At 40.6% G+C, this 25,480-nt stretch overlaps 1 protein-coding gene and 2 long non-coding RNA genes across 5 annotated transcripts in view; 1 reads left to right on the top strand and 2 right to left on the bottom strand.

Annotated features, from left to right (window-relative positions):
* The window catches only part of DLG2 (discs large MAGUK scaffold protein 2), a 979,322-nt gene that overhangs the window by 902,362 nt on the left and 51,480 nt on the right, over nucleotides 1–25,480 (bottom strand). The window lies entirely within an intron of this gene.
* Nucleotides 970–16,743, top strand: LOC135294435 (uncharacterized). The gene is made up of 6 exons (XR_010356540.1): nucleotides 970–1,506; nucleotides 1,696–1,893; nucleotides 7,673–7,978; nucleotides 9,326–9,510; nucleotides 15,270–15,524; nucleotides 16,206–16,743. It is a non-coding gene; the product is annotated as an uncharacterized LOC135294435 (long non-coding RNA).
* Nucleotides 1,643–3,879, bottom strand: LOC135294432 (uncharacterized). Of its 2 annotated transcripts, XR_010356537.1 has the most exons (4): nucleotides 3,813–3,879; nucleotides 3,505–3,624; nucleotides 2,159–2,291; nucleotides 1,643–1,865 (listed from the first exon to the last, which is right to left on the bottom strand). It is a non-coding gene; the product is annotated as an uncharacterized LOC135294432 (long non-coding RNA). The 2 variants fall into 2 exon arrangements; XR_010356536.1 differs by having other exon boundaries at nucleotides 1,851–2,291.

Below are 25,480 nucleotides of genomic sequence, written 5' to 3' on the forward strand. Positions count from 1 at the left end.
TATATCTATTTTCAAAAAAAGGGAACACAGAGATAGGATTTATCAAAGCAAAAAATAGCTCATGGGTCAGCTGCCCCAGGCTATGTTGCAAACCAAACAAAAAGAATGCTAAGCTGCCTGTCACCAAAATAATCAGTTCCTGTGACTAAGAAAATATTTTTTTGCTATTCCAATGCAAAGGCCACTATTGACATAACCAGATTTTATCTTTGGTCATTACAGATCTAAACCTTAAACTTTTTTCTTTAAAATGCTGGACAACATTGTGCTTTTAAAGATCAAGAAGTCTGGTTAGTGTTTTCCAGAAAATATCAAACTCTAGATGCTCTCCCTTACCTTCCTCTTCATTAATCAGATGTTTTATGCTATGCTTACAAGCATGGAGCAGGCTGCCTGCATATTGCCTGGAGTAGGTAGTGGGAACTGGCAGCCTGCACACAGGGAACCCGTATCCACATCCCGTCGACCTTCAGGCTGCTGCAAGCATCTCTACTCAGAACAGCATTTGGTCTGTAGCAGATCCCCCTTTTCTGCCACTTCCTAAACTTACTGCTCTACAGGGCAGCTTCAATCTGTGGTTTGCTTATTCTGATACCACAGACCTAAGCAACACCTCCTTCAACAATTTAGATGAAAGAGGTTTTCCCATCTGTCTGAAATGTTACTCAAGCTGCTATTTAATGACCACCAGCTGAGTTTTGTGCCAAATGATGGCTACAATTGCAAGTATGGGATTTCACTTGTCTAAATAATTACTTTTTATCTCTAGTTTATGATTTCCATCCTTTGCAGCACACACCTCACATTTCAACAAGTCTCTAATATTTAAAAAAAGAAAAACCAAACATAGCCTATGCAATTTACAATGAATCCCACAACACTGACTGAAGAAGGTCTATCACATCACCACAAGTTTTAGAATCTGCTCAGCTCCTGTCTTGACATAAACACCTAAAATCATACTTTCCAAAACACATTTGCTTTTCACAGCTGTATTGGGTTTGTGTGCCAAGGCTTTTGACAGCAGGGATGCTTTAAGGTAGCTTCTGTGAGAAACTGCAAGAAGCTTCCCCTGTGCCCAACAGTTAATCCCAGCCAGCTGCAGGATGGACCCAATGCTGGCCAAGACCAAGCCCTTCAGTGATGATGGTGGCACCTCTGAGATATAACTTTTTAGAAGGAGGGGAAGAGGAGAAAGGGAAAGGTGTGGGAGAAACCGCCCTGTAGACCCCAAGGTCAGTGAATATGGAGGAAAAGGAAGTGTTGCAAGTACTGGGACAGTATGTCCCCATGCTCTCTCAAAGGCACCCGTGCTGAAGCAGGTCATGAAGAACTGCAGCCTGTGGGAAGGACCCATACTAAAAAAGTTTGTGAAGGACTGTGTCCCATGGGAGGAATCCCATGCTGGAACAACAAAAGAAAGCAAGGATGAAGGAATGGCAGAGACTACCTGACTACCTACTGCAGCTCCTCTTCCCTCTCCCCTTGCATCACTGGAGGGAAAAGGTAGAGAAAATAGGGAATGACTTGACCCCAGGAAGAAGGAAGGAGTGAGAGCAAAGATGTTTTAAGATGTGGTTTTATTTCTCATTACCCTACTCTGATTTGATTAGCAATAAATTACATTAACTTTCCCCAATCCAAGCCTGTTTTGCCTGTGACAGTAACTGGTGAGTGATCTCTTCTTGTCCATAGGTTGACCATGAGAAGACTTTTATCAGATTTTCTCTGCCCTGCCCAGCTGAGGAGAAGAGGGATAGGGCAGCTTTGGTAGGACACCTGATGTCCAGCCAAGGACAACCCACCACAACAGCTGGTTCTCCATGTGCAGCAGAAAAATGGTGTTTTTCTTGTCAAGCTCTGAACTGCAATTAAAAACAGCAGCAACAACAGGTATAACCTACTCAGGGTTCCACAAATCCAGTGGTACACAGTGCTTCTGGCAGATGAGGGGCTGTTGAAGATGCTGCAGCACAGACCAGGCTGTCCTGTGTGTGCTGCTCATGCTATAGGGAGCAAAGCCAAGCACTGCCTCAGGAGGCTGGAGCAGATCATTGCCAGCAGCAATGCTCTGGCCCCATCCTTGTGTTGTGGATACTGTAGACCACCACCAGCAGATACTATTTGTGTGAGGGAACAAAGTAGATATAACTTTCACCTTCCCCTCTGTGCTTCCTCAAGCTGTGTCAGAGGCTCCAGCTTGGCTGGCTCATGGGGGACATCCTGGTGATGTGTCATGCTCTCATGTTATCTTGCCTTCTCTGCACCACACATCCACAGCAGGCTTTGCACTGATGAAGAATTGGAGTTTAAACATACAGAAATAAAAGAAAAGGAAGATAGCTCTGACTTTTTGATTCACTGGTCTTCAGCATTTAATGTGTTGAAATAATTGTGCTGCTCATTTGTGCCTTACAGGATGTGTCACACAGTTAAAATTTAACAGACAAATTTCACTCTGTGGATTTGGGGAGGGCAACAGTCTGTTTGGTAGTAGCCAGGCAACGCTTTCTGGAACAAACACTACATGTACCCTAGAGGTTTTGGGGCTTTTTACTACTGAGAAGTATCTTCTGACCATTTCCTAGCTCATACTTTTCCATAGTCAAGAGTAACACAGGGCTTTGTGGTGCTGAATTCAGGTTTGGGGTGCAGTTCACCTCAAAATGGGGCTCAATCTGTTTGCTGCAGCTAAGCCCTCTACCCAGCTCATGCTTCAAAGAAATTGGACACATCACCATTAACAGCTTCAGATCAGAAGCCCTCACAAGATTGCAGCCAAAGTCATATCTGTTTTTGGATCAGATGTTGAGGGATTTTTTGTTATAAAATAAAACTGAAAGCAGCAAGAGAGCAACAGACCCAAGTAACTGTGTCCTCATAAACACAGGTGGGTTGCCATTCATTGATAAACAGTACACTGAAGTCTGTGCAATGTCAATTTACTCATCTTCAAGTGATGCTTTACTGTTCTTTGTGGGTTTTTGTATCAGTGAAGAATAATAATTGCTGAATAATACTAAGGTCCCTGCATAGCTATCAGACATTAATGACCTCTGCTTACTAGGCAGCACTGGAGCTCAACCCCTGATCTGCAGTGAAAGGCTACATGGTCTTATTAAACTCACTGTAAAAGTTGCAATCAAAGAAGGCATCATAGTCTCCATAGTAACAACTGAAAAAATCTCAACAGATATCACAAATAAAATAAAAGGCTCTGGTTGGAAAACTTAAATTGTGGGTGCAACTCAGAGCCTTCTCTCATCCTCCCCATAGCCCAGGACCCACTTTCAGCCCAGCCTGGGTCCACTAGTCCCATCCCAAGTGATACCATAGGATACTGGACTTCAGTGGCAAAGTCAAGGAGATGAGAGTGTGTGCCATGGTGCCAAACAGACACTGAGTCCTGCAGTGCTTCTGAGGGAAACAGAGATCTCACAGATGAAAAGCATCAGTGCAGGGAAAGCAGAGCCCTGAATGATGTGAGCAGGTCTTCACACTCACATGTTTTTGAGGAGGCAGGTTGAGAAGAGGCACAGCTCCCATCAGGGGAAAGACAGCAGCAGCAGCAACCAGGTCTGCTGTCCTGCTTGTTTATTCGGGAAGGAGAAGACTGGTCACATCCTAGGAAAACCAGGGGATCTCTGTGGGCTTTAGTATGACTAGGAGTGAGAGCACAAGGGAGAGAAGGAAGGATTTCTCTCTGTAGCAACACAAGAGGAGTCATGTCAGGCACAACTCAGAAAGGGATCTGAATATGACCAGAGAACACAGAGGAGAGAAAGCAGGTAGCTTTGCCAGGACACCCTCACCCTCTAGGCCCTCTTTCAAACCAGGTTTCCTCTGGGAAACTGGAGAGAGGTTGATCTGTATTTATGTAACTAATTATGTTGATCTGGTTGATCTGTATTTATGTAAGGAACTGTGAATGAGTCACACCTGGGAGATGTTTAGGGGCTGAATAATGCATCTGTTGCTCACCAACAGAGATGTCTTGCTTGGAGAGATCTGCTTGAAGCTCTGTGCTGCCGGGACAGACTTGCTCTGGCACCTGAGTTACCCTGGCCATCTCTGCATGTTCCTGATGATGTTGAAGTGTGCCCATGGCAGACATTCACCCTTCGCCCTTAGAGCTATTTCACAATTATATGTATCTGTCTTGTCCCCAGTTTTTCTTGACTGTGTGCTCCTTGATCCTTTTTACCCTGTATTCACACACAGTATATATCACAGTGTATATCTGCCACCTTAAATGTATTTCTTGCTCTTTGCTTTTTACTGCCTTCAGGTTTTGTAGAATGTTATCTGCTCTAACTCAAACAACTGCCAAGCCATATAAAATACATAATCTTTCCTGCATATATATAAAATATATTTTCTCCATTCCTTTATTTTCTATTGACACATTTCTCCAATTCATCCACGTCAGTCTGGCATTGATATGCCAGAACCAGCAATACTGTTCCACCTGTGCTATGTACAGCTGGATCATCACCTCCTCAGAAGATAATGGTTTTACCTCTGTGTGTAGCCCCAAAATCATACTCTTCAATGCCAATATAAGCCCACTAAATGGTTTCCCACTGCTTTCTCTAGGGTTTGGGTTTGTTTTTTTTCCATTTCTAGTGCTCTATAAGTATCTCTCTCCTGCAGAACAGCTGAGTCTCTGATTATTTTTCCCAGATGTAAGAAACTGAATTTTTCAAGCTGGAACTTTTCTTTTACTATTATTCTATATTTCTAACATTTAATATCCTTTCTACCACTTCTACCCTTGTTAATCTTCCCAGCTCCTTGCAAGGCAACATCCTCTGCTGGCTTAGGGATACAGTATATCTTGAGCAGAAAGCAAGCCCAGGAACACACTGTGACTTCAGCTGACAATTTGTTCCCTCATGAGAGGCATCTGTTAGCATCTACAGATACATGGGAAATTATTTTTCCCTCCATGTTTTCTCCTTGCTTCTGCTTGGCGTGCTGGAGGGAAACAGTGGGCTAAAGCTGGAGGGGTCCCTCTTCCACCCCTTCTTCCCATGGCTGCTAACCCATCTGTGTGAAGGAAACACAGCTGACCCAGAGAAGTGAATCACACACAATTGCTGGATAGTTGGGGCTGGAATGGAGCTCTGGAGATCACCTTATCCCCACTATTAAAGCAGGTTCAGCTAGAACAGTCTGAACAGGATCGGAGGGGATCATGGATGGGCAGGGGGGTGTTTAATATCTCCATGGAAAGAGACTCCACAACCTCTCTGGGCAACCTGTTCCAGTGCTCTGTCACCCTCAAAGTAAAGAAGTTTTTCCCCCTACTCAGATGGATACTCATGGGTTTCAGTTTGTGACTGGTGTCCCTTGTCCTGTCACTCAACATCCCTGACAAGAGTCTGGCCCCATTCTCTTGACAACCACCCCTAAGATATTTACATGCTTTTTCAAGATTCCTTCTTCTCCTCCTCCTAGCCACAGATGCTCACTCACATCATCTTCATGGGAGAAGAGATGATCTTGCCCCTCTCATTCTGCATACAGTTCCTTGTAGCTCAGCAGGGAAGCAACTCCACAGAAATGACAGACAAATCCCAGCAGCCTCTCTCTCTCTCTCTCTCTGTGACTCCTTCCCATTTATTATTTCTTCCTCTGTTTATCACCTTCCTTGATGGTCTCAGGCAGTGTAAAAGTACTCTCAGACAAAAAAGAACTCCTAAACTTTTTTGTAATTCAATGAATCAAAAGCTCTCCTTTGTGAGACAGTTTTTTCCTAGAAATACAATTTCTACACAACCTCCCACTGGAGTTAATGAGGGTTCAGATGTTTTCTAATCTTTCTCTAGCTCTAACTCCCACCAGCACTAATGGTCAGACAGGCTGGATGCACTGATTTGAAGTGCTATTCTTATGTTTTCATTCTCTTGTTCCATATGTTCCTTAGCAAGAGAACAGGTTTTTCTTACCAGCTGCTCTCAGGATAGATCAGGCAGCAATTGGTACTCAGAGCAATATAAATAAAGATGTGGACAGGAAAAGTTATAGAGTTTAAAATCCTTCAAGTACAACATTGATTAAAAGTAACAGGTACTAAACATTTATCTCTACTTTTTAAATCTCACATCATTCAAGAGTGGAAGCAGATGACCATCCCCACCCTACAGCTGAAAAGAACACACAGAAGCAGAAGAAATTTCAAAGTTCCCATTTGAAATGTTCTCTTTCAGTTGTCCCCAGAAGCTGGGGTATTTTCGAATTTTCCTCAGAGGGATTAGCAATTAACATTTTTCTAGAGACTGTTAATTACTGTTGGTGGCAAATGTAAGAGTCCTTCAAATCTGATGTGAAAGGCTACAGAGGTTTTCTAACCTATGGTTTCTGTAGGAGTGGGAGATCCCAGCTTCTAAAATTAGCCTAAGGCATTTGAGGGGATCTTATGAGAGGGGATGCCACTAAAAGCAAATGTTTCTCTGCATGTGCCACTGCCACTGTTCTTAAAATTATATTTACACTCTTTAAGTTTGGAAAAGATATTTATGATCATCATATTCAACAGTCAGCTTAGCACCATCACCATGTTCACCATCACACCATGTCTTCAAGTTCCATATCCACACAGGTTTGGGACACTTCCAAGGATGGTGATCCATCACTTCTCTGGACAGTCTGTTCCAATGTTTTATAACCCATGGAAAAAAAAAATCATACTGCTAAAATTAAACTTCCCTCAGTGCAACTTGAGGCCATTTCCCTTTGTCTTGTCACTTGCTGCTTGGGAGAAGAGACCAACACCTACCTCACTGCAATCTCCTTTTACATAATTGTGGACGGCAATAAGGTCCCCCTTTTCCCAGACTAAACACCTGCAGTTCCTCCAGCTGCTTCTTGTCAGACTTGTGCTCCAGACACTTCCCCAGCTCCACTGCCCTTCTCTGGGGTCCTGCTTCCAGGCCAGATCAGTGGGAACGGGCATGGCCCAGACATTATGTTATTGGATACCACCTTATGTCATTGCCTGAGGAGGGGAAAAGGGTGTCCCTCTCTGGTGGAACAAAGTCTGGCAGGGTGGGGAATCTGTCAGCCATTGTTCACTGTCTCAGGGTCAAGCAGTGTGGAGCTGGGCTTAACCAGCATTTTGCATAGAAATCACCCCCTCTTTATACACTTTTGTTATTCATATTGTTGCTGCTATTGTTTGTTTTCATTTCTCATTGCTGTTTCCAGTAAATTGTTCTTATCTCAGCCTGTTATCTCTGCCTTTTTATCTCCCACTGGAGTGGAGAGGAGAGCTACTTGTTTTCTTTTAGTGGGAGTACTAAATTGGGAAATACCATTCCTAAACCATGGCATCTGGAAATGTTCCAGCCCCTCAATGTCCTTCTTGCAGTGAGGGGCCCAGAACTGAACACAGGATTTGAGGCACGGCCTCACCAGTGCCCAGTAGAGGAGGACGGTCACTGCCCTGCTCCTGCTGGCCACACCATTGCTGATTGAGGCCAGGATGCCATTGGCCTTCTTGGCCACCTGGGCACACCTTGGCTCATGTTCAGCTGCTGTCAGCCAGCACTGCAAGGTCCTTTTCTGCTGGACAGCTTTCCACTCAGTCCCCAGCCTCCAGCCCTGCATGGGGTTGTTGTGACACAAGTGCAGGACTCCTGACTGAATTTCATTTCCTGCCTTCCAACAGATCTACATTCCCACCCAGGCTGGTGTCATCTCCAGACTTCCTGAATGTTCACTCAATGAATGATGAGAAAGAACTCCATTTCTTGATTAGAAAAACAGTACACCTCTACTGCAATGCTGGGAACCACCCTTGCCAATGAAGGGGTGAGGAGGAGCTGGAGCAAAGCTTGAAGAAGTTGAGAGAAGGAGGGAAAAGGATGAAATCAAAAAATGTGCCTGGGAAGCTGAATACCTCACTGAGCAAATATCTCTGAACACTCCAGGCTCAGACCATGTACCCCTACGTGTTTGTTCCTCTGCATTTCAGGTATTTCTGGTTCCTTTTTCCAGACACAAAACTGCTCTGAAATGAGAGCTAACAGCATAAGACTTCTTGAAGGGCTAAAGCTCTAAAGAGAAATGGCAACTACTTCTGCAGACAAATGTGATGGATGAACGTAACTAGCATGAGGTCTTTGGAACAGCCTTTCCTACCCCTTGGGAGAAAGAGAATATAAATAGCCAGTGAAACCCTCTGGTGTTAGGCAAATGAGGATAATAAGTATGCTGGTAATGCCCTAAGAAAGCCACATAACATAAAATGTATCTTTTTAATGACAGTAATGCAAAGCAAAATATACATATTTTGTACACATATTTATCTATACAAAATACCAGATGCCACTTTAATTGTTAGCTTTTATTATAAATGTAATTTATTAAAAATATGTTATCTTCAGAAAGGGAAGGTTAATGGAATCTGCCAGCATCAATTGGAAAGTGGATGCATTTATCTCTTTTTCCTGATGTCATGAAGGAAAAGATTAACAGAAGGTAATAGGAAAACCTACGAGGTCAGGTTTGATTGCTTATTTGGTGCTGCATTAGATCTGATATGCCCAGTGAAAACCAATGAACCTTAACACCAGAGCTGGGCAGGAATAAAAGACCTGTACTCTAAAAGAAGGAGACAGAACAGTAATAATTCAGATGGAGATTGTGAGTCAGGGCAGTGCTTGTTTTAGCAAGTGTAGACACCTACAATGTGGGTGTGTCCTGGAGATGCACTTCAAAGGTACAACTGCTCATATTCTGAACTCTGCATCTGAAAGAGGGGATGCCTCTCACCTTGCAAATGCCTCTTTTCCCATTATGTCAATATAAAGGGTTCCTCCTGAATGTGTTGATCTGTACTGCAGAAGTCTAAAGTTGGGCAGAAGTAATATAGATTCCTTATAATTCGATGATAGCACAGGGACCCACCAGCAGAGCACGGCATTTGCCCCTGGATTGCTCAGGATTGGTCAGAGTTGTACCATGTTGTGAGTAGCAGCCAGTTATGGGTCAGGACTAAGAGAACATAGTCATGAGGCTGGGAGCTGGCGGGGTGGGGACTTGAGAACCAAGCAGGAGACTTCTTCCAGCCCTGTATCACTATTAGTCACAAGAGAGCAGAAGGAAGGGAAGAGGGAATACTCACCCAAAGCTGTCTTTCAGCTGTGGGCTCCAGCACATTTAAGCAGGCAATGTGTGAACCGTATCATTAAATCTTGAGAACTTCTCAGGGACTCTAAGATAGGAGGGCTAGTCCTTTGGATGCAGACACAGGACACCCTGAATATTATCAAAGGTACTGCAGTGCCCTTATATAAATCACTGTTACTCTTTTCTCTAGAACACTGTGTGCAGCTCTGATCACTCAGTCATGAGAAGAACACTGCAGAACTATAGAAGGGAATATTCAAAGAAGGGCAGCAAGGTTGGTGAGGATGAAAATATTTGGACTGTACGTCTCTGTGAGGAAAAAAACAAGAAGACACATAAAGAAATACAGGAGATAATGAGTGAGACGGAGAAGAGGTATTGGGTCACTCTGTCCACTTCAATTTGTCTGAGATAGGCAATTGCTGGAGAGCCAGCTTATGGAAACAAGGACTAGTGGTTCTCAAGGACATCCCTTCTCTCTCCCCCTTTCCCTGCCCCTTCCTCCTCTTTCTGGGAACCAGACCACCTGCCTGCTCAGCTATCCAGGCTGAAATGCCAACAGGAGAGGGGACAAGGGACATGGTTTGGGTTTGTGCAGGCCCCCAGATCAACAACAGCACATGTTATGGTGGCTGAATCAGTCATGATGTCCCATTTCAGCTTCTCAGAATGCTGCCAGTATTTTGAGCCAATATAAAATCCCTAAATTGGCTGGTTGTCAAAAAAAAAACAGACTTGAGAACATCCACACCTCTCTCCTAGCAGACTGTGAAAAGACAGAACTTCCTGTTTGACTCCAAAAAGGAAATATCCCACAGAAGAAGCAACACCACAACTTCACAGTTCCAGGGAAGGGAACCCTCTACCACTGATGCAGCTCTACAAGGCAAAGCTGCAAGCTCTAAGGACAGCAGTCATACAAGTGTTGTTCATTCATGTCCTTGCAAGTTCCCTGATTCCTCTGGAAACTTCACAGAAATTAGAACTATATTCTTTTGTTCATGGACATAGCCATGGTCAGATTCTTGTGACTCACATGAGCCTCTCGCAGGTTCAGCCAATGGAACTGGAAGTGTGGACTTCCACAATGGAGCAAAAAAAAAACTAAATATTTAGATTTTTTAGATTGTGAAACTCACTGCTACAAGACACTTCTGAGATCTAGATCTTGGCTCAGGAAAACAAAGCAGAAGATTTTTGTTTAAAACAATTCCCCCAGGATTGTTATTTGTTTGATTTTTCAGTACAGGACCGAACTGCACAGGACATTCCACTGATTCAGCATGGCAGCTCTTATAATCCTGTGTAAGATAACATTGGCAATAATACAAATACAATTATTGAGCACAAGTACATATCATTAGATCAGCAGGATAGATTTTGGTTTCCAATAACAAGTTTACTCAGCAATCTGTGTTCTTACTGAAGAATACATAATCATCCAGGTATCTCATAAATTACATCACTCTTGCACCCAAGTCATTAACAGAGAATAAGAAAAATAATATAAAAATTATTTTAAATTAAATAGGAAATTAAAAATTAGACAACTTTTTAAAAGTTCTTGTTCACTGGATTCTGAAAAGAATATGTCTAAATAGTTCAGTGCATCTCTAATAGATAGTAGGTAACACTTCCCATCATTCCTGATTTCATACTTGCTTTGCTTTTCTCTTCCATTTTGTCTTATTACTCTTTTAAATCTGTACAAATAGTTTTACTTTCCACATTTATTTTTTCTCAATTCACCTATTTCAAGAATTGTTGCTATATTAACCACGACATTTCCTCCCATCTGTGGTTTCTCTCCACTGGGAGATAAACTGTTCCTCTTTATTTGTAATAGCTTATGATTAGTAATTCAGTTCTTCTGAGGAAAGTCTAAGTTACTTTATATGTGACAGCCATTTATTTTATGAACAGCAGGACCACAGACTAAAAACACTAAAATGATCCTGCTTGAAATACCTAAAGTGCTCAATCCCGCAGCGGCGCACTGATATTAATGTATCACCACCTGGGAAGAAAATTATAATTTCATGCAGCATTCCATATATTTCAGCAAAGATTTCCTGAACAAGCATACTCAGAGGCTGGTGACATAGCCTCACAAGAACTAAAGAGAGCACAAACTGGAGAAATTGGAATAGTGATGTTTTAACAGGATGACAAAAAGAAGCAGAAGGCCACCTTAGTCTGGATAGACATTCTAAATCATTATCCAATTTTCAGCAAGTCCATTGACTTGTCTGGAAGTATAAAATACAAAACTAGCTAAAACTAAAGTATGCAGAGTTCAAGGATGTTAGATCAGGAAAATTCAAATTATCTTCTCTAAAATAATTCCATTAATAAGCCAGCAGAAGATTTGGACACATTGTTCTGCAAAAGAACTCTTCTAGATGTGTGACTGAAAGTACACCATTTTTTAATGTAATGTTGGGTATTCCACTGGCAAAGCAGTGGCTGCAGGTGAATTACTTTAACTCTCACAGGTGGGGCAGACTACCAAGGTTTGCCAGAGCAACAACTGACTGTCATGGAAATGCCACGCTGAGAGGCACTGGAAGAGTTAATTCTATTTAAATAGTCATTCCTCTAACACTGCTTTTTCTTTGGCAAGGTCTCTGGTAACAATAAGGTCATGTTAACAAATTCTAATTTACCAAAGGCACAACAAAAAACAATGTCTGGAAAGTGTAACTGGGCTACTTCAAATCAGAAACAAGCCATACCTTTTACCCAGGAAAGTAATTAACCAAGACATTAATGATAGAGACTACTGTAAAATTTGCTGACTCTTTCTACCTTGATGTATTGAAGCCAAGACTTGAATGCCTTTTTGGCAAGGATTCTTTATCCAAACATAAACACTGCTGGGCTTGGTAAAGGGTACTGAATAAAGTGCAATTGCTTGTGATGTATGGGCCATCAAGCCAGATGAGCTAATGGTCCCTTGTGGTACTCTGCTTTATAAATCTATTAACTAGAATTGGGGATTTATAGAGTAGTGGGCCAGAGGAACAACTGTGATTGAGGTTGTACAACCAGTTCCCGTGGACTCTATCATGTTCCTTTTGAAATTGTTGGCAAAAATCCCATGGTATGAGCAATACTTGCCACCAATCACAAAGGGAAAAAGGCTTTTATTAATGCAAGTGAGAAGGCTGAAGGGGTGAAACAGCATTTGTTAGTTGTTGCATCTATAAACACTTAGGAATTTATTTTTTTGTTAGCATTTAGAGAATTCAGTCTCAACAGCAGTTGCCCAGACTGAAAAAGAAAACTTCACACCAACCTGCTGTGAAATAACAAGAAATATACTAACCACTGCTTAAGCCTGAGCTTTGACAAGTTTAAACCTACTTTTCATTTTCTGTTCCATTTGTAACAAAACCAAATACGTGAAGTTTAACATGTCTCATGTTACCTTTCAGAACATTTTATTTGGAAAGCTTAACCTAATCAAAGGGAAATCACTCTCAGGAAGCAGAACTGCATCGCTGACCCATCAATTACCCTCACTGTAAAATATATATTTTTAAAATGTCCTAACATCTCCTTTAATGCCAACTCTCAGAAAGAATTTGCCTGTAAACTTCAATTTTTCTTTAGGGCTTAAAATGCAGCAGACATAAAGAAACAACCCACAGGCTTCTTCCCCTGCAAAAACGCTGAACAAAATTGGACTTTATTCTAGACAGAGACATTAGTAAACAGAGCAAAATCTTTAGAGCTCTCACGTGAGTATCATCATACGTCATGGAATATGACTTTAATAGGCTGCCAAATGCTGACTGTGTGTTCTCCTTGCTGATCCACGTCTACCAGTGCCATGAATAATGGCAGCTCTACCACTGATCTCCTGTTATGTTCCCAAAGTCTGTTTTATGCCCTGGGTGCTTCAAAAATTGGCCTCTTCTAGATGGCCAAGAAAAGCAAGTGACAGATCTCAGCAAGAGGTCCCATATGGAAATAGAAGAAATAAGGATGGCTGGGAAACATAGGAAAAGAAACTAATATGCAGAGATGGGAGAGCATCTAGGGATGAATGCAAAGCACCCTCAGCTTGGTTCAAAAATGAGTGTTAATACTGATGGGTACTTCTTGTTGCAGTAGTTGAACAGAGCAGTTCCTTTGGGGGCTCCCCATGTTATAACCCATGAACACACTGTGGGCACAGAGCTATCCAGACCTGGCTTCCTTCAGAGGTGTACAGCAGTCAACAGCTCCAGCTGTCATCCCACATTTTTACCACATTTTCCTCTCCAGCAATGTTTGATCTCTGCCACATTTCCCAACAGCTGGCAGAAAAAGAAGCTGTAGTTACAAATGTGCTGACTAGCCATTGCTATTGGACTGCAGCAGCATAGACAATATGGATAAGTGTAGAGTTCCTACTTTTCTGGAAAGGAGAGATGGTGGGGTGGAGAAGAATTATTGTCAACCTTTTTTTCTCTACCCAGCCACCAGATTTCAGTGGTTGTAGACAACTCGCCCATTGTAGGCATCTTGCCCCACTCCTGGCAATATTCAAACCAGGTTGGATGGGGGTCTGAGCAACCTGGTCTAGTGAAAGGTGGCCCTGCCCATGGCAGAAAGGTTGGGACAAGATGATCTTTAAAGTTTATTCCAACACAAAACATTCTATGATCTTCAACACATCAACACTTAGAGCAGATCTAGAAAAAAAATTAATCAGCAGGAGAGAAATGTGTGTGTGGGAGAGAGGAGGAAATGACTGATAATTATAGGCACATGACAAATAAGTGCCCTTCAATCCAACAAGTCAGCCCATTCTTCCTGCAAGTAACCCTGTGTGCCACAGCCTTTTCCATAAAATTCCTGGCTCTCATTCTCTAAAAAAAGGAAAGATTTACCCAAGCTCTGAGTTTTAATTCCCCATAACTATCTAGGCCTGTAATAATACGGTACCACCATTGTTAGCAGCAGTCCTTTAGCTTTGTCTTGAGGTTTCAAGGCCTCAGGACAGAGCTTTGTCTCTTTTGCCATCTGAACTTTCCTTGGCTTGCCTGTAGCTTTACTTTAATTTGGTTTAGCTGACACAGCGTTTTAATTGGCCAGGTTGCCCATGCTTGATTTGTTTTACTTAGGTTTATCTTCATATAGTTTTAGAGAGAGAACTAACAAGTAAACAGTCCATCTGGAATGAGATATTTATGGCTCTAATGCAGGGATGTGATATAGAGTTATACAAGCCTGGAACAACATCAGAGACTTTCAGAGGGGGAGACACAGGACATTGCATCCAGGATTATAGTCAGGGGTGATAAGAAATGGGGCACAGCCCGGCACTGGAAACTTCATCACCATAAATAACGCATTCATGGCCAATTAAAGGAAATACTGGACAAACAAAGGTTTATAAAAAACAAAGTAACAATATCTATCATACAAAAAGAACATCAAATACAGAGTACTTGGATGCAACCTGGAGCTGCAGACTAATGGAGAATGAGCAAAGGCATTAAAGTGTGTTAGAAAACACAAAAACACCACAAGTGGACCCTAAGGGAAGTAAGAAGAAACCATCAACATAAACATCATATTCCTCCCAACAAACCATCCCAGATGCTAATGATTTGTCATAAAATCCAGCACTCCTCAGCACCACAACCAGGCTGAAACCACAAACCCTAAGGGCCGTGGAAGAGTGAGCACAACACCAGGAAAAAGGGTAGAAACTAAAAAGTGTGAGCATAACTATTGGAACTGATTAATTTTTACAAAACAGTTATATCCAGCCTAATAATGACTGGACTCTTATGATTTCAATTATCCTAGCAATGCCCTTACTTACATTCTCCATATGCTTGCTTCTGGCCCTTGCACAAAATTTTGAGCATAACAGTCCAGACATTAAATAATGCCCTCCAGTCCATTCCTTTGGGAAGAAACAGATACTGGTAATCTGCATCATCTATTGCAGAGGCCCATTGAGACTAAAGGATTGAACCTACCTAATTGGTGGACAGGGTCATCTGAGGTATCCTTACTGTTATAAGGAGAAGATTTAGGACTGCTAGATTAGTCACATTAATTATTTCAACATTATTACTCAGTTACAAATGGCTTTTGCCTTTTATGATTATGATTTATCTCTTCACACACAGAATCCTGACCAGAAAGGACTAATGGACCATCTCTGTACAAAGAAAAGCAAGGTATCATCTCATTTTCCCACCCCTGATAGAGGCTGTTTTTCCAAGCTCCCACAATGATTCAGACCAGTTCATCAGCCCCAAGGATGACAGCAACAGGGAGAGAAGTCTCACTTCATTGCCTCTCCTCTGAAGTTATCAGGATTTCTATACATTCAGCATGGGACTAGAAGCTAATAAAGGCAGAAACCATCTTCATGATTAGAGGTATTGACTCTGCTTGACTAATTGCCTTGCTACAAATTCAAAATAGTCCATTACAGGGTCTCTGTGGAAATTATTGCACAAGTTAAAATACAGATAATTCATTTCTGTACATTGCCATTATGCATACTTTCATTTGGGGGGAAGAAAGGAAGGTCAAAAACATATGTTTTTTAAAAATAGTCTCTTCTTCCTCTAAAAAAGCAGCCCCAAAGCCTAGCTCTTATACAGATATTACAGTGCTGTAAAAATTAACAGAAATAATGGTGTTGCTATTTAACCAAAGCTTTTTACATTTCTAAATTCTGTCCCTCCTTTACCGCCATAAATAAAGCAGTTGCTATGGCACAATGTGAAACCAAATGGCTCTTTCTCTACACCAAGGAGAACAGCCTGCCTCCCCAAGAGTAGCAGCTTGTCTTTCAAATCTAAGTGAAAATAAAGGGAGTTTCACTTCTAAGCTTTGAATTCCCCTGTGAAAACCTGAATAGAAATACATGGAACACATATAATCTAGCACTGGCTGGCAAAGATGCAAAGGACTTTTCTAGGCCTGTAGGTTATTAAGACAACCCACTCATAAAAACTTCTATCAGTAAATGAGTCACTAAATCTCAACCAGGAGATGAATAACCATTTTGGGGAAGTAACTGTGACCTCAAGAGGCTCTTACTTACTTTGCAGCACAGATGAACTGGGAATTGGAAGAAACAGTACTACCACCTTCAGCAGAAAAACCTCCAAGCACTGCACAAACATGCCTGGATGAAGTCCCACAGTGCAATCATTAGATGCAATTCGCCTCCTATGGCACACTGGAAAATCACACACAACAGCCACATGTCCTGCTGAGGGCTCAAAACAAGTCAGCAAGGGCTCTGAGATCCGACCTAGGAATTACAGGCTCCTGCTCCAGCCACTACAGTATCGGCAACAAAGGAAGATGAAAGTTTCAGAGCTACCCTGTGGACACAAATATAGCAGCAGGGCACTTTTCCTGCTAGTCTGAGCAGGTAGGCACAGGTGTAATCACTACATACAGACCCCCCCTAGCTTTCAGTCAGGACTTTTCACCTGGAAAAGCTTCAATACGTGTGAATAAGCTCACAGCATCCATCCATTACAGTGCAAGCCACTTCCTCAGGCTTGTGACTAAAGGTGTTCTTCTTTCAGGAGAAATACTTCCAGTGTCTGTCAGACAAGCATTAATGCACAAAAATGATACCCCCTTTTTTTTTTTAAGAAATTTTAATAATAAATGTTCAACATTTTAAAATTACATTTTAAGTCAAACATTAATTTTTTTTACAGACTCTTGGAGATCAGGGTTTTAATGACATATAGCGTTTATTCACTTAAGATGGAACAGCCTATAGATAAAATTGTGACCTGCAGTACTGTGTATTCAAGACTGCAAGTTCATAAAACTACAAACAGAATTATTTCTGTTCATAAGTTCATAAAACTACAAACAGAATTATTTCTTCAATAAAGCGGAAAATCATAAATTGCATGGAACATTAGACTCCTGTATGCCACCACACCAGTCCCTTAAAAGTGAGGAATGTGGCTTCAATGTCTTCACAACAATTCATGGGCTACACAGTCTCAAATTTTCACTCTGAAAGAAATATGCAGCTTAAAAGAATTTAGGACTGGGAAAGCTGATACACATGCTGAGTGATTCCCTAAAAAATATGGCCTACTAAGAGAGTAGTGATGGCTTAGGGAAGTTAAAACTGACTTCTCTAAGGACATCCATTGGTACTCTGTCACATGTCAGCTGCACCATATCAATATAGGCTTCTACACAGCTCCACGATTCAAATTAATAATGTTCAAGAAGACTTTCTCCCACTTCGTGACGGGTTTTTCCTGCTGGTAATGCTTTTAAATTATGTTTTAGGACCTTATCCAATAGAACACTGGTTTTTCCTCAAGTGGAAGACATTCAGAGACACAAATACACAAGCTGGTCTTCGTGTCCACATTCTTTATAGCAGAATTATTGAGTCCTTCTGGATGCCAAAATGTGCCAGGGTGCAAGTGGTGCAGCTGTAGTGGCCAGTAATGGTCCAAGGGTGCAGGCTGATAGCTGAAGTTCAACTCTGAAAAATACCAGAGTAGAAGAACCTGTCAAAGAATGAATATGGTAAGGGTCATTCAAAATTAAGCATAATATTTTATTATCTTATGCAAATAAAGCCATTCATTAGGAGTTCAATATACTAAAAATACTAAATAAGGACCTTGTCAAACCCTCTGCACACTCTGTACTTATTCCTGGCCACTAAACTTCAGAAGGTACTGAGATGTTCTTGCCTGGTGCTATTGTGACCCTCTATTATCCTATTAGGTACAATAGGATTTAAGAGAGGATTTAATAATTCCTTTTTTGAACAGTTGTCTTGACTTAGGCAGCCAAAGAATATTAAATGTTTCCTAATTATTCTTCCTTTTTTGACTTTCCTTAATATGGGTTGGAAATACCACAGCCAGATTCTTACATCCCACCTTCCCAAGAAACCACAACTACATGAACTAGGGAAGGCTGTCTCTGGAAAAAAACCCTAAAATTATGTGATACTTTGTCACAGCCCAATTTGGAATAAAACCATGGCAGTGCAAATGAGAAAGAGAAGTGGGAACATAGTAATTCTTCCTGAAAACTGAAGGGGTAAAAGTCTGAGTTTGCTTCAAAGATGACTTTGCAGATTACTGAACCAGTAATCCCTCCTTACTGGCCATATTCAAAACCACTCAATTAAAAATAAGAAATTTCATATTTAAATAGATGAATAATGTTAATTTTCATTAAATGAAAAATTTTGCCATTTTAAACCAGCTATTATGAGAAGCAGATCCTTCTCCCTCCTTTTTACACCTCCAGCAATCATTTGGAAAGACATATACAATTCTCTGCATATTTTCCTCCAACCAGTAGACTTTGATAATCAGTGACATCAGCAGAAAAGAGAGAACACCCTTACTTTTTGTTATTGATTGTGAAAGTTCTTCCCTTTTAGAATATTCATTTTTCATCTTCACTTAAAGAGAAAGGTTACACGTGGCCCATGGCCACGTGAAAACCCATTTGGCAACCTCAGGAATGGGACAGAGCCCTGGGAAGCTCCTGCAAGGCTGTGAGAAAAGGATGGCAGCCATTAGCTTCTCCCATTCTACTTGCACCTCCTTTAAGGGAGGAGAAGGATTACAGTGTCATCTTTTCCCTGCCTCCTAAATGAAGTTTGGTTTTACAAGTCAGCCAGTTGAGGTATCTGCATGGCACTCGTGCCATGGGAAAAGGATATTTCTGCCTTAAGAAAGGCAAATAAATTGAGGGAGGAGGGAACATGTATTGTCTCTCACAGCTTGTAAAAATATGAGCACCTGGCTCTGAGACCGACTGTTTTTGATGAAAGATGAATGGAAGTTCTGTGCAGTGTAATTTCACATGCTTGTAGCCATCCCATCCTGCACACTCAACACCTGCCCTGCAAACCTGACAAATCCTAGAAGGGTGGAGGAGTTTGGGTGACACCAACATGGCTGCTTTTTGGAAAAAGCATCAAACCAACTTGTTGGAAAACACCCTTTTTTCTAAGACTACAGCCACACACACAACATATAAAACCATCTCACTCCAGAACAACTCTTCTAAGCAGAGCTTCCCACAAAACCATGAGAACAACCAGAGACCTCTGCTGCTTCTGTGGGATATGCGAGAAATCTTGGCCAAATTAAGAAAAAGAGTTTTACAATAACATCATTAACATTCTGTTACTGACAAATTGATCAGCATTGAGCACCCTCAGAAATGCCATTGACGTAATCAATGTCAACGATCAAAAAACCCAAGGCAGCACCACAAATAAAATATCTAAGCTGCCAAATTCACACCACAGCACCTTCCAGAGGAAAGTGTAACACATGTAAATTAAAAGGAAGCTTATCACCCCTATGAATTTGTGATTCTACTAAGAATGCCAAGAACTGAATTAAAGGTATAAAAGGTAATCAAACAGATGAGACAAAGAAAGATTTTTTCCTTATTCATACTACACTGAATAACAAGTATTCTTGAGCAACAGCTCAGGATCAAGCACTAGCAACAGAAATTAGGGTTTTTTTCAAGTGAACTTTTTTGTATCTCTTTCATACAGTAGTAGGGTCCTAAAACACTTCACCTCATTTGCTCCCATCTCTGTGTTTCTCATTATCCAGCTGTTCTCACCCTCTAATACAAATGTACTTTCTCAGTACTCTAAGAATCGAGGACAAATTTACTACTAATTTTGTTTTGCCACAAAATATATCAGACAGTAAGTGGGTTAAGTTTCCATATTCTGCCTCACTGATGTCTCTCAGTATTGATTAACAGGAAAAGATTTGAAAAAGCAGATCACTTTATAAGATAATTTCATCTTTGGTTTCTCTGTCTTCATTTGCCCAATTATTACCAGTTTAGATTGAGTGGTGTGGACAAAAAACCACTAAAAATTACTAATCAGTCAATAGAAAACCACTATAAGGCAGTGTCTTTGATCAGTGGTCATGAGATCATGACTTTTCTAAAGGTGCCCATGAAAATTTTGCCAATCATCCCTGAAGAAGTATATCCCACCTTCTCTTCAGTGAAAAAGGAAGATTTAAATTTAGCTTGTAAACACTCTCACTGTTCCACTAAGTGTTCAAGATCTGTAGCAAGATGTCACATCATTAAGCAAATAATAAGACAAAATGAAAGAATATGGTTTCCTGGAGCAGATTTTTCTAATTTTATAAAGATTAATATTTCACAGACATCATCTAAGTGGGATGTACCACTGCCTCTTGGAAACTTGCATCTGAATTCACTCATTTTCTCATTTGACATGGAGAGAAGGAAAAAGGAGACCCAGCTTTTACTGAATGAATGTAGAATAAAGCCACCTAGGAGGTGAATTTTAAAACAAAGACCTAAGGGAAAAGTATAGTGTGCAATTTCTATCACAAAACATCAAAAGAAAGAAAAAGCAAGAGACACTATAGGAAGGAAATAACCCCAAGGCTTTATGTGTGCATGGTCTGGATGATGAGAAACATTGAAAGAGCAATGACAAAAGAGCCAGTCACAAAATCATCTCATAGCTGTTTGCACTGAACTGTTAATGCAACCTGCTTAGAACAGACAAAAAAAAATAAAAGGGACACTTCAGGGCACAGACTAATAAGGGACCAAGGCAAAAAATGTATTTCCAATCTGCTTTCATGAGGGGAGAAGGAAAAGATGCAAGAATGAGAGATGAATGAAAAAAATGTAAGACTTGAAATTTCTGACTTGTGAAGAGACTGCAAGTACAAATACAATACGACGGCAACACCCTCTGACCCATGCATGTATGAATAATCATTGCTCTAAGAAGTACAGGTTAACAATTTAGCTTAACCAGGGAGCAAAGAATAATGCAGAGCTCTAGGGAGTGAAAAAACATCACATTTTTATACAATTAGATATATTTTCCTTGTATTAGTCTGTATTACTCACTAAAGTAAAATATACTTTATTAATCACTGCCAAGTTGGTAACTGTAATAGACAGGAACCAACAGACATATTTGACATCAATTATTCTTCAGAAGTCATAAATAATGAAAGAAAAACAGGGATTCTTCCTGGGGAAAGCTACTAATGCATTATGTCTAAAACAGAGTGGGAGCAGTGAAAATGGGTTTGTAAGAAGGTTACACACAACCACTTTGAGTTTCTGTTTCCTGTTAGAACTAAGAAAATATTTAAGCTTTACTCACTGAATATAATTACAGATGCTTTCAAAGATCTTTAAATATTTAACTACCTAATCTTCACAATATCTCTATTAAATAGGCATTTCTTTGTACCCCCAATTTACACAAGAGGTACATCTTTTATAGCTTATTTTTAAAAGTGGTTTTGTTTCTTTTATGAAATGCTGGGAACTGAAAAAAACCCCACTGGATAGAGGCCTCTGCAGGTGCAGCTTTGTAGATGCAGACACAAATGAGAAGTTTTCTGCTCTTTGATTACTGCTGCCAGTCAAGCCAATATTCACTACAGGCTTCAAAATGTTGAGGCAATTAAGTAAAAGGACAAAACCATATCTGCAAATTTCAGCAGAGGCTCCTTCAAAGTTCAGCATGAAGAAGGGCCCTGCTCACAACTGCACACCTGGCTGTGCCAAGAGCAGACTTTGCAAGCTCTTGGCACTTCAGCTCCAGCTGAATCTATTGACGGATGCTGCTTTTCTGAGCCAAATTTCCAAGGCAGAGGGAATGAAAGGAAGGCAACAGGCTTATTTTAAACTTGACATTTCAGCAGAGGAAATCTACAGAATAATTGGAAAGACTTGCAACCAGCATATAATATTTATCCACACATTTTGACCAAAGAATCACTGGTTGGTCTAGCATTACACTGAGATGCAAAAAGAATACAGAAACAGTACAGCCAGATTAATGAACTTGGGTGTTCCTAGGGCATACTGTTTTTTCATAGAAGAGCTGAAAGATGTCACCTGTAGCTTAATTAAATTTTTAGAAGTTCCCAAATGAAGAGCAGCTACTAGATAGTGAGAAAGAACAAAATGAGAAAATGAGGTTTCTGCTTAATTGCATTGTGTATTCTACATGGGCATATGATAAAAGAAGCTAAATCTTAAACAAGATAACACATAATCATGTTTGTTTTAATTACAAATAAAGAAATATACAAACTAGATCCAGGAAAAATAAAACCTAAAATTATTTGTTTTATTTTAATCCACTCCCTGGGACTTGGGACAGCACTATTGGGTGAGACAGAAACACAGAGCACACACATCCCACATGCACAAGAGTCCCCCACAGTACTGAAATAATAACTCTGAAAGTGCAGTATGGTTCAGCCCTTGTGGCAATGAAAATGGTTATATTGATTTTACTGAGCTGAGAACACAACAAGCTCAGCATGACTTTGAAACTTAGGATAAAAATTAGTCGACTGGAAAAAAGCAAAAACCAGGCAGTAATACTCAGGTAATAACAGTACTCACAAAATAAAGTAATGCATGGTAATTAAGAGTATGGGAATGAGACTTTACAGGATGAAAGGCAGCAATGCTGTATAAATGCTAGTGCAAGGCATTTAATACATACCAACTTACAATTCTGCAAGTATTCTACAACAATGAAAATATAGGAGAGGAAATATTTGCCAGAATTGCTAACAGCATTGCAGTTACAGAGGAATAGATAAAACAAAGCCTGGCTGGATGTTTTCTTCATAAAAAAAAAGCCAGGAAATTTAATTTTAGAAAGAGTACAGTGGATGAAAGCACAGTATAAGCTTGCCCACGACCACCGTTCCAACATCTGTACCAGAAGGCTGTAAAAGGGGGTTTACTCTGCTTAGGAAACTCTTTTGATGGGTGACACACTTCTAGTCAAAGAGAATTATTATGCCTTCACTCTTCATTCCCTACCTGGACTGCTGACTCATTGTCCAGTGCTACAGAACCTGTGCAGTCAGTGACAGACACTATTCTATCAGTCCCAGAAGTTGCATTTTTCACCTATTTCATGCTCACATGATTAGGTCAGATAAGATCTAGGATTTTTTTCCAAAAACTTAAAGCAGGCATCTTGACTGACTGACTAATTTGAATTTAGAGCTGATTTTCTTTGTTAGTGCCATTAAGTAGACAAATCATAGCTATGAACCAAAAAATGTTGGCCTGCTTTGTACTGATGCAAATGATGACTCGACTTACAAGGTTGAACGAGGCCTGATATCTGCTTGGAACAAAGTGGAAGACTCACTGGTATTTGCTATTATATATATAGGTGTGGAATTACACGTATGAAGAGATTTATGACCCTTGCTACACCAGGAATCCTTGGGCAAGATTTTTGAAGGCACATAAATAATCCAGCAATGTGGCAACTGGGATTTACCAAAGCACATGCAAACTGCAAGAATTCAAATTTTACTAAAAGTCAGGGTGTGCAAAAATATTTTATAGATTCTGGGAGATGACCTCCTGCAGATTCAAGTGCCTAAACACCTTTGTCATCTGCACTGAAGTCCCTTGAGGCTGCTGAGACAACACATACCACACCGTGATTTCATGATTTCTTGTAAGGCAAAACCATCTGGAAGCTGTAAATATGTAAGATGTCAAGCCTTTGGTCCACAAATCCGCCTGAGTTAAGCTGAAATTAGTGGCACCTAGGGACCTATGTATTTTTGTACATCTGGCCTAAAAATTTCATGCCAAAGTTCTTTGTCATGACAAAGTTTAACAAAGTTTTTAGTTTGTTTCTCAGATGTGTGTATCAGGGATGTTAGTTAATAACTGCTGATGCTGTGTCTGGTGTAGGGACCCTGTGTGGAATCCAGTCTGAGCAAGGTTGAGCAGAGACACACCATAAGTGGTTCCAGATGCTCATGGAGTGGTGAGGTGATTTCTACACAATGAAATAAAGAAGAGCTGCCTGAGGGGACAGAGGGCAATCAGAGGTGACACTTTTCAGGTAAGAGGTGGAATGGAAGCAGTGGTCTATTGGTTTGGCCCAGAGCGAACTTCATAAAGGACTTGGGTCTGTGCCTCACCCAAGTAACTGAAGCCTTTCCAGAATATTGAATCTGAGATTTTTATCCTCTGCTTTTAAGGGCTTCGAGCAAGGCAAACTAATGGGATTATGACAATTTCTGAATTTGGTCAAGCCTCATCATTGCTGACAGCTCATTAGAGAGTGGAGTTTCAAAAGAAGATAGTCTTCCCTGTAGTGCAACCATCTTTTCTGAACCTTTCTAGGTGCAATCAGCATCCTTGGGGGTATAAAAGGACAAATTACTTCCAATGTGAATCTGATGTAAAAGCAGGGCCTTTCAGGAGACATAGAAATAACAAATTATTACAGTGGTCCAAGAAGCAATAGGATAGGCCTACTGCTAGCAGTGTCTGTACTCCTAGCTAGAGGACCATTAGCATTCATGAAAGGCTGACTCAGAAGGAAGAAAGCATCATCCCAGATGTAAATGATGCCGCTCGAAATCCTCTTTACTGAACTTGTGTTTGGTTAACCTGATTACAACTTTGAAAACTGTTGACTCAACATAGTTTCTCCAGTTTAACAGGTTCAGGGTCAAAGCCATATGCTCTGACAAGGGTGAGATATGAAACACATTCCTTGTGACATGGCACAGAAGCACAAATCTGTCTAATGCAATTTGAAGACAGGCACTGGCAGGCAGTGATGATCAGCTGGCAAACAGCTCTGTCTCAGGACACACAAGATAGAAAGTGTGCAAAAGTCAACATATGCCAAATAGAAACATCTTTCTTCCACTAACAGGCTTTAATTATTGAATACAATGGAAAACTGTGGCAATACAAGGCACTACTGTGTGGTAGTTATGGGAAGTGCTGACATTTTAAATAGCAGCTAATAGTGTTCTCAGTTGCTTTTAGGAGAAACTAAACAGATGAATTAAATTTTCCCACATGCAAATTTCATCAGAGAGATTCAAGATCTCTTGAGGAAGATGCTGGCACAAGCTTCATTGTATTTTGTTTCAGTCTGTGGTGAATGCACTGCATGGCAGAGAGAGAATGTGAGCACAATATATTACTGAAGGGCATTTGAAGAGTGAGAACATAGCCACTTTGACTTACAATGTACAGAGGGATACATTCAGAATTATAAGTACAAGACTAATAGGTTCACTGAAGATAGGGATGGCTGAAGGGAAGAAAAAGCAATCACAGAAAGCAAAATTCAATAGCAGAGCAAAAGTCTAGTAACTGGTTTGAAAGGAGCTTTGCATCTCTGTGGAGCATGATAATAGGAGTGGAATATCTTCAGTCAAAAAGTGCTTAAAGATAATTAAAGCATTTTCACACTTTCAATGTCCTCTAAATGACTAAAATGTCAAGGTTGCATCAATTTGAAGCATTCATA

Source organism: Passer domesticus, chromosome 2 (assembly GCF_036417665.1).
Source record: "Passer domesticus isolate bPasDom1 chromosome 2, bPasDom1.hap1, whole genome shotgun sequence".
NCBI lineage: Eukaryota > Metazoa > Chordata > Aves > Passeriformes > Passeridae > Passer > Passer domesticus.